Raw genomic sequence first — 8,624 nt, forward strand, 5'->3', positions numbered from 1 at the left:
AATGGCCAGTTTCCACATATTTCACATAGTGGCATGTCTGCAAAGGACTGTAAGCCTTGCCTATCTCAAGTATTGGCCAATTGGAAGTAAAAATAATTTTTGTTACCAGATACAAATAAATTTGTGCTATCAATGTAAATCTAAGTAATCAACATTTAATTTGATTCCAAGTGACACCAAGGAATTTTGTAATATTCTGCATTTATAAAATTGAAATATGAATATATTCTGTTATTAATTGTAAAAATGGAAGCAGTCCAGAATTATTAAAGGTTTTAAGTCTTATTTTTTTAAATTATATTTTTGCTAGCATTTCTCAGAATTATACACACTTTATATTCTAAACTTGATACCAAAAATTACGGTGTTTTATGTCTTTCTTTCATCCTTGTTGATTTCAAAATTTTCTTAAAAGACTGCTTTCTGCTCTGAGCTGTCTCCTGGACCATTGCATTTTAAAGGTTTTGCAGCCAGGGAGAGTATAATTGCAATAGGCAATTTATTTTTATATCCTACAAAACTAACACATTTTCCAGAAATGAGATAGTTTCGTTTTTTCAGGAGGATTTTTTAACATGTTCCCAAACATGGATGTGAAAGGGCCAGGTTTCTCCCTCAGGTGTAAATATATATATAGAAAGACAGAGAGGGAGAGAGGGAGATAAAGAGAGAGAGATGTATAAATATATAAAATTCTTTAAATTTCATTTGGAAAAGCATTTCTGCATCTAAGTGCAATTTATCCCTACTGTTTTTTAAGAGGGCTTCTTTTGATACACTTACATTTTATGTGCTGCATAAGTTACCATTTTTGTCACCGGCTTTTCTTTTTATCCCCTTGAAAGTCTTGGAATTGCAACATCACATTTGCAATAACCAATATTGCAATAACCAATATCAATATTTCTTCTGTAGGAACATAATCCTTAATAGTGTAAGTACCTCACCTCTCCATGAACTTGAACAGCAGAAAAGGTCCCACAGTCAGCCTAGGTGTGGTTTGCAATTCTTTTTTGCCACTGTCACTTCTGTCCTTAAAGAGGCTGACCTGTTTGGCCTAGGTAGTGCAAGGCCCTTATATGTTCAGGTTAAAGTATCTAAGGTAGTTAGATACTACCAGTAGCTGGAAATCATACTGTCTGTTCCTACACTCCAAGTTGTATATAATTTGATGTGTTTTATTGATTCTGTCCAAAGACATTCAGCATCTTCCTGAATAAAGACCAATACTGTTAATTTGTTCTGTCCATAACCAACATGAACATTTTTTCTTGCAGAATTCATCCTTCCTTTCAGAATTTTTTTGGAGAAGAAATTAATTGGAGAAGAAAATATATGATGAGAGGTTGCATTTAAAAAGTGCCTAATAAAAACAAAAAACAAAAAACAAACAACTTTATGAGCTTCCAAAAAGCAAAACAACTTTCATGGATATGCTTAGAGATGCATAGAATCTGAGTAATATTAACTATGTAAGTAGTATAAACTTACTAAATGAAGGATGAACACTAAAGCTTCAGTTACAAGGAGAGCTGGATTCTCTGTCATGCAGGACAGTACAATGTATTCACAGGACTGGCCAGTGAATATCATCAACAGTAAGGGAAAAAATTGTTTTAATGCTGTAAATGTCCCCAATAGATGACATGTGCTCCTCTTTGGTATTCATAGTCCATGTCTTAGTAAAGCTTTAGCATGTCTTAGGATCCTTGGAGTAGACAAGAATTAGTAACATCAAAGACATTGATTTAAAATGGTGGAAAACTGGTGAAGTCTTGAAATTGACAAATTCCCGGTTGACTGAGTGGTTGTCTTGCTTGGCAATGCTGTTTTTGGACTGCCATTATGGACTCAAACACAAAGGCTTTGAATTTCTGAGTCTGGAAAATGGTAGAGAGCTGGGAACAATGAAATGTGCAATTTTCTCCTGGTAATGCAAGCAGCAGAGAATTCCAGTTGGGACAAGTCTATAAAAATCCAGCCTGGAATGACACCAAACAGCATCTATTAACCACCCCAATTATTAAAATTCAATCTGCATTAGTGGGTGCTATTTGTTTCTTTGTGCAGTACTATTTCCCCTGCCTTTGTTGCTCATAGCCTTGAAGATTAGTCATATTTTACATATGTACACTGGACATTTATAGATAATTCCGCTTGCAGCTATATATATGAATTACTTAAAAAAAAAACTGCTGCCCTCTCTTCTGAAGTAAGATTTTCAGGGCAACTCTGATGACATTATAAAACCTTCCAAAATTCACCTTTGCTCCGTTGTTCGTTCTAACAAACTCTCAATCTGACTGCTGACTTGAGCTTTTGACTTCTTTTCTTTTAATTTTTTGAAGAGAAATAAATTTATGTTCCCTATGATGCCCTGGGAAAATGTATATTTGTGATTCATATTTATAAGTGAAAAGAATGGCCACTAATTCAACTTAAATTTATTGTACAAAACAATCAAATGTGGCTTCCTGCCAATAATTTCTTGGAGGTGTTACTAGCCCAGGGAAGTGTCTCCTTAATATTTGAGATTATGCTGGTGGAAAACAATACATTGAAGCTTACAGCAAGCTAATAAAGAGAAAGCTTAATATGCTTTGAGGAGGGGTATTTAAAATGGCAACATAAAAAGTCGATACTTGGGTGGTACTTCAGTGATGTGTGCTTGATGTACAAACAATCTCTTCCTGATAAACCCAGCAGCTCATCACACCCCTCATGACTGCTTTTGATGTGTGTGTGTGTATATGTGTATGTGTGTGTGTGTGTGTGTGTGTGTTTATGTATTACATCTATATACATGAATATATGTATATATTCATGTATATGCACTTGTCAGAGCCATCGCCTCTGACATGCTCCCACACAAAAGGACAGTACATGGAGGTCTGCCAGACTCTGTGTGTTCACAGGCTTAACGGGACAGCTCTCTACTAACCTGCACTTTTTTTCCCTCCAGTCAGACACAACTGAGAGGACAGCCCCAGGATATGAAAGCAATTGTGTAAGAGCAACTTACAGCCACAGTTGTTTACCAGGATTCCAGCCTTCACAAGCAATGGTAGCAACAATAGCAGCAAGAACAGCAGCAACAGCACTGTTAACAGGAAATCCAGCTGTGCTTTCAACAGCTGGGATATGTTTGATTGGAGCACATTCAATCAGTCAGGAGTGACTGAATCAGCTTGCACAGATGATCCTGCTCCTGAGAGTGCACAAGAGACCTGGCCAGAGCTGTAAGGCTGTGACTTGGGCAGTCCTTAGGGACAACTCCTAGAGGCTGGCTGTGAAGAAGGCTTGTCTGCAATCTTGTTTTGTTTCTCATTCCTTTTGCAGAAGTGAACAAAACCCACAAATCCCTCTGAGACAGCCTGGAGGAGCAGGCTGGGCATGCTGCCGGTTCACCTGCGGGCAGAGACACCACTCAGGCAACACAGTAGGTTTCTTTCTCCAACAAGATGCAAGGGACTTGTGGGTCTTTTCCTTGACATTTCTGCTTACTCGATGGGAAGAAGCAGCATTTCACAGTATTTTCTTCCTCTGCCATATTGTATAGCCTACTCACCTACTGATAAACCTTCAAGTTCTTCGTGAGAAACAATGCCAGATCAGGACAGTGTTACCTTGTTTGCCCACTCTCACAGACCAGAGTAATTCTAGCTAAAATAAATGCTAATCTCTTCTTTCCTCCCCTAAAAAAAACCCAAAAAACCTCAACCAAGAAAAACAAAAAAACAAAACAAAAAAAAAAAAAAACCAAAAAGAAACCAACAAAAAAAAGCCAAAACGAGTCCCAAAAACCCAATAAAACCAACAACAGTGAACCTTTTCCAGATTCTGAAAAACACACTTTTCATGCATTATTTTTCAGACCATTTTTGATTCTGATGTGTCTGAAACAGGTATTGGACTATTACACTGAATCTGATATTTGTCATTTCTCTTCACGAAACTGAAAAATCCCCCAGTGTTGTTCTTGAGAAGTTTCTAGTCTGTTCTTTACAGAATCTAAAGCAAACATTTGTCCCCCCCACATGTCTTTTTCAACGTCTTCTTTGTGTTTCTCATCCGCTTGACAGTAGAAATGACTGGTAAGATAGAAAAATAATTATCTTAAGATTTCATAGCAAACCAGCCAACTATGGTCTTACACAGCTTTAAGTCACGTGATTTATAAGTAAATACAACCATGTCCTTACATCATTTTCTTAGGGAAACTGCATTTAGTTCAGTTACTTTTGTCTGCCTCTTGTTTATTCTGTGTTTTGTTTTTTTATGAGTGAGATGAACCTAGTTTATCTCATATCTACAGTCTGTAGTTCCAGGTTCTTATTCTCTGTTTTTTGCTAAAGTTATTGATGTCTTGGGATTACATGTTTTTCTGTGCCTAGATTTCCCCCTTTTACCTGTGGAAAAAAATGTCGTTTGCTACCTTAAACTACACTGGGAATTTGTTGATGATAAATGGATCCAGATAGGCAGAAAACTGACAGAAATATGTTGCACTAACAAAAATGTGGAACAATGTTTCAAGAAATATTTAAGGAAAGCAGATGTTTTCCATCATCTTTCATTGCAAATATATTGTAGACTCTCCACCAAAACAAAAAGTGGTAAAAATATCCAGTGGCTTAATCTATAGCTTAAAAAAGCTGAAGGAATGATAGAAAATTTAACATTTTTTTCTGTGGCTGTAAAAACTGATTCACAGCACTTAAAAGTAAATATTTCTACTTCATACATAGTATTTTACTATTGATTGATTGTTAGTACAAAAACTCCTGACTTCAGGATCCAGTGGAAATATTGAAGATAAATCAAGCTGTCATGCCTGTGAAATTAAAATAGGTTAGGGTTATTATTATGATGTAATTAATCAATTGGCAATAAACGTCCCAGCATCATCAAATTTGAAAGAAATATTCTGAATGTTCAGGATGAATGCTATCTGTGCATATAGTAGATGTTTAGACCAGTTTGTCCAATGTTTAAAAATATCTAGTATGTTTAATGTTTAATACCATTTAGAGCAGAATAATGAGACAAATCCTACCTAATAAAAATAAAGTGTCATTGCACATTTATTACCACTGTAAATTTAAATTATAAAGTAACACTGTTTATCTTATAGCTTTACCTTTTAAATTAGAGACTCTTGAAATAATCAATATTTAATTAACATACAATTACTCAAAATATCTGCCTCTTAAATATTAGTTAAAAGACTCTTTGAGGAATGTTAAGCATTATTCATTTCTCTGGTTAGGTCAATTTTTCTCGTTTACCACCAAAATTAATCATGCTGAAGGTAGCTGGAACTCCATATATATATATATAGGTTATAAAAATAAATCCTGCTTGTATTGAAGTAACAGTATTTTTTTGCAAACATTCTATCAAATATTTCATTACTTTTCAGGTGATGAAACCTCTTTTTAATTTGCATCTGTATATATTATTATATAATGTTCTAAAATTTGTTTAGACTGAATTGAAATACTATGTATTTTTATATTCCTCAAATAATGAAAAGTATAAATAGAGGTCCTCACCTCATACATTTTTTATTGAGTTCAGTGAGTACTTACCTAAATGTGACTCTCTGGGGCTGATTCATCAGCTTTCTAATGAACAATGTCACTTTAATGGATAAAGTCCCTGCTGAATAAGGGACACAACTTTGCCAGTCATAAGCTAAAGAGGAAAGTAAATTTAAAAGATATGTCTAGAAGACATTCTTGATAGCATAACCATACTCTGTGAAGGCTGTTTTTCTCAACCCTTGAGGCATTTGTAACCTAACCAGCAGATGAGATTAGGAGCTGCTCATAGATTTCAGATTAAATTTAAGTCTCAACACAAAGTCTTGCACAAAACTAAAGCCTTGAACTTAAGTTTACATGTCTATTTGTAACAAACCTGTGAATGTTCTGTATGTCCTTATTGTCCCCAGTAGTCTTCTCCATGCTTGAACCAAACTTCTAGGGGGAGGCTTTCTTTCATTTGTATGTACCAGCAGTATTTGATACCCGGGACATCTTGGTCCCCAAGATCTGAAAATATCGTCTTTGAGTTGGCACAACAGATATTCCAAGGAAATGTGTTCAAGGTATTTGCTTGAATTTAGTGTTCCTGCCTTTGGTTTTTAAGGTAAAATCTCCACAAACTTTATTTGTGGTATCTGATGGAATTTGGGATGTATCAAGTTTGCAGCCCATCACTGTGAAAGAAAAGTGAGTCTTTTAGGTCATTTCCACTAAATTGGAAGCAGGTAAAATCTACAAGGCTCAGCAGAGACTGAGAGACAGAGGTGTGTATTAAGGGAAGTAAGAAGGAAAAGGAACGTGCCAAGAAGCTCAGAAGATATGGTGACAAAAACAGAAGTTGAAAACTGACAGATGACCACATCAGCATACATAACAAAAACTGTTTTCAGAAAGTCAGGGAAGATGCTTGGAGAAGATTTTTATGGTGGCATCTGAAACAAGATGATTTAAGCCCAGTCTGTATTTCACTGAGCCTCCTCAGCCAAGTAGACTTATACACACACAAAAAAAATGTCCCCAGTGGCAGAGATTCATTGTTTGGTAGGAAAAATAATTGACCTTCAATGAGAAAATAAACAGGTGGCTGTAGTGGCTTGCACAGGATAGGCATAAGGATAAGACAGGGTAGGTGATTTAAAAAGACTTCAGATAAGTAGAGGAAGCCAATCAAAACCAGAGATGAGAATGGCATGGTTTTCTTTCTCTATTTCGTGGAGCATCAGCCTGGACTTACTTAAAGTTTAGAGACAGGATTTAGGAAGATCATAAAAATAAAATTGCTGTCACTGACAGGGGAAAAATGATTACCGTTTTTAATGGTGACAGAAGTTAAGCTTCAGTAAACCACAGGAAAAATATTGGAGCAGCTTCTGAAAGAAAATGTGCTTCATAGCTGGGCTGAGGAGAACCAAAATAAATTACAGGTTCAAGCAGTGATGTCACAGTCAGGCACTGAGTCCTTAGAAAATATTTCCTTGGATCCTTCTGATGAAAATCCTGCAATTACATGATTGGTAGAAGCGGGGTTACCCAAGACCATCTGTGGCTAATTAAAATCAGTTGTGTCTTTTTTTATGAAGGAAGAACCAGATGACTTTTTAGCACCTGATAATCATGCAAGAGAATTGCTTTGCACAGGTTCATCTGTATTTTATTATGCTTAACCATCAGAACTTTTCAAAAGCAAAACTTAAACAAATCTTTCCCAAGTTCATAACTAGCTCATGGAGTTAAATGGATTGCCCATGTGGGAACTTGCCCTAAAGCCTCAATAAAAGAAGCTACTCTTCCAAGAGTCACTGAAGGTTCAGTCTGTAGAATGCAACAGAATCACAGGATTTTGCACATGTATTTTTCATGACTTCCATTCAATATCTGCAAGAAGTCTCCATAAAACAAGTTTGCATCAGTTCACAGCCTTCCTAAAGAGACACTGATGGAGACTACATCAGTGGAAGACTCATTAAGGTGGGGCAGGAGAGGGGAGGGGTAGACAAAACTCATGGATGTAGAGTGACTAAAATTTAAAGAATGTCATTATCTTCCAGCAGATAAAATCCAGTTAATTCCAAAAATATACGCCAACTACAAAGTGACAAAATACTTGTGTCAGACAAACATTTTAAACTAAAAGAAACCTAATAATCATTCCTGACACTATTGCTCTATGTAATTGTGCCAGAAACAGCACACTTGGCAGCTACATATTAATGGAAGCACCTGAATGACATTAACAATATATGATTAGCTGAAAAACATGTTTCCTGCTGGGTCAGAAGAGTTTGTTTTTGTTCTGTTTGACACAATATTTAAAATTTGTGAGTGCTGAAACATACCCTCAGAATTAGCAAAGAGAAAGAATTGTGGAAGAGCAGAGAAGGGTAGAAGGGAAAGATTTACTTTGGTGGAAAAGAGATAGGAGACAAAAAAAGCAAATTAAGGGAAGGGCTGACTTCTGCAGTCCTTATTCTCATACTAAATCTATGAGAAGATGCATAGTGTATCCCTTCCCTTGTTAGCGACTCACACAGAGGTCTATGTGAATTGAAGTTTAAAAATCATTTCACTGCATCTTCCATAACATTCTCTAAGTTAATTATGTTACAAAACACACACAGGCACATAAAGCAAGCTATTAAAATTTTTAAAAGTAAAAAAAAAAAAAAAAAAAAGGAAAACACTCATGCTTACTCCAAACAAAGACCACAAAAGCCCAAGGGAAATACAACCTTCAAATGGTTATTTCCCTCACCCCCTTCCTCCATCTTTTGCTGTGCTGCAGAATTTTAATATCTCATCAAGTATATAGCAGCCATAAACTACTGTCCCTTTTTATGCAGTTTCAGATGCAAGAAGGAGCACATTCTTTATAATGACCTAAACCTATCAAATGAAGAAATAACGCTTTGGGATGATGAACTCTAAATTATGAGTGATTATTTCTAAATTCATTACAACTTTGTTTGACATTTTTACTACCTTCTTAATTTCTTCCAGCCAGACCACAGAAGTTATTACTCATTATATAAACAGTGCACCAGAGAGGAAAAGGGGTTTTCCTAGGCTTGTACTCCA

The 8,624-nt window shown here is 35.9% G+C and overlaps 1 long non-coding RNA gene across 2 annotated transcripts; it reads right to left on the bottom strand.

The window, feature by feature from the left end:
* Positions 1-805: 805 nt before the first annotated feature.
* Positions 806-7,026, bottom strand: LOC111940608 (uncharacterized). Of its 2 annotated transcripts, XR_002869559.2 has the most exons (4): positions 6,858-7,026; positions 5,923-6,223; positions 5,592-5,697; positions 806-4,834 (listed from the first exon to the last, which is right to left on the bottom strand). It is a non-coding gene; the product is annotated as an uncharacterized LOC111940608 (long non-coding RNA). The 2 variants fall into 2 exon arrangements; XR_015280324.1 differs by lacking the exon at positions 5,592-5,697 and having other exon boundaries at positions 1,158-4,834; positions 6,858-7,011.
* Positions 7,027-8,624: the final 1,598 nt, after the last annotated feature.

This window comes from Cyanistes caeruleus, chromosome Z (assembly GCF_971803275.1).
Source record: "Cyanistes caeruleus chromosome Z, bCyaCae1.hap1.1, whole genome shotgun sequence".
Lineage (NCBI taxonomy): Eukaryota > Metazoa > Chordata > Aves > Passeriformes > Paridae > Cyanistes > Cyanistes caeruleus.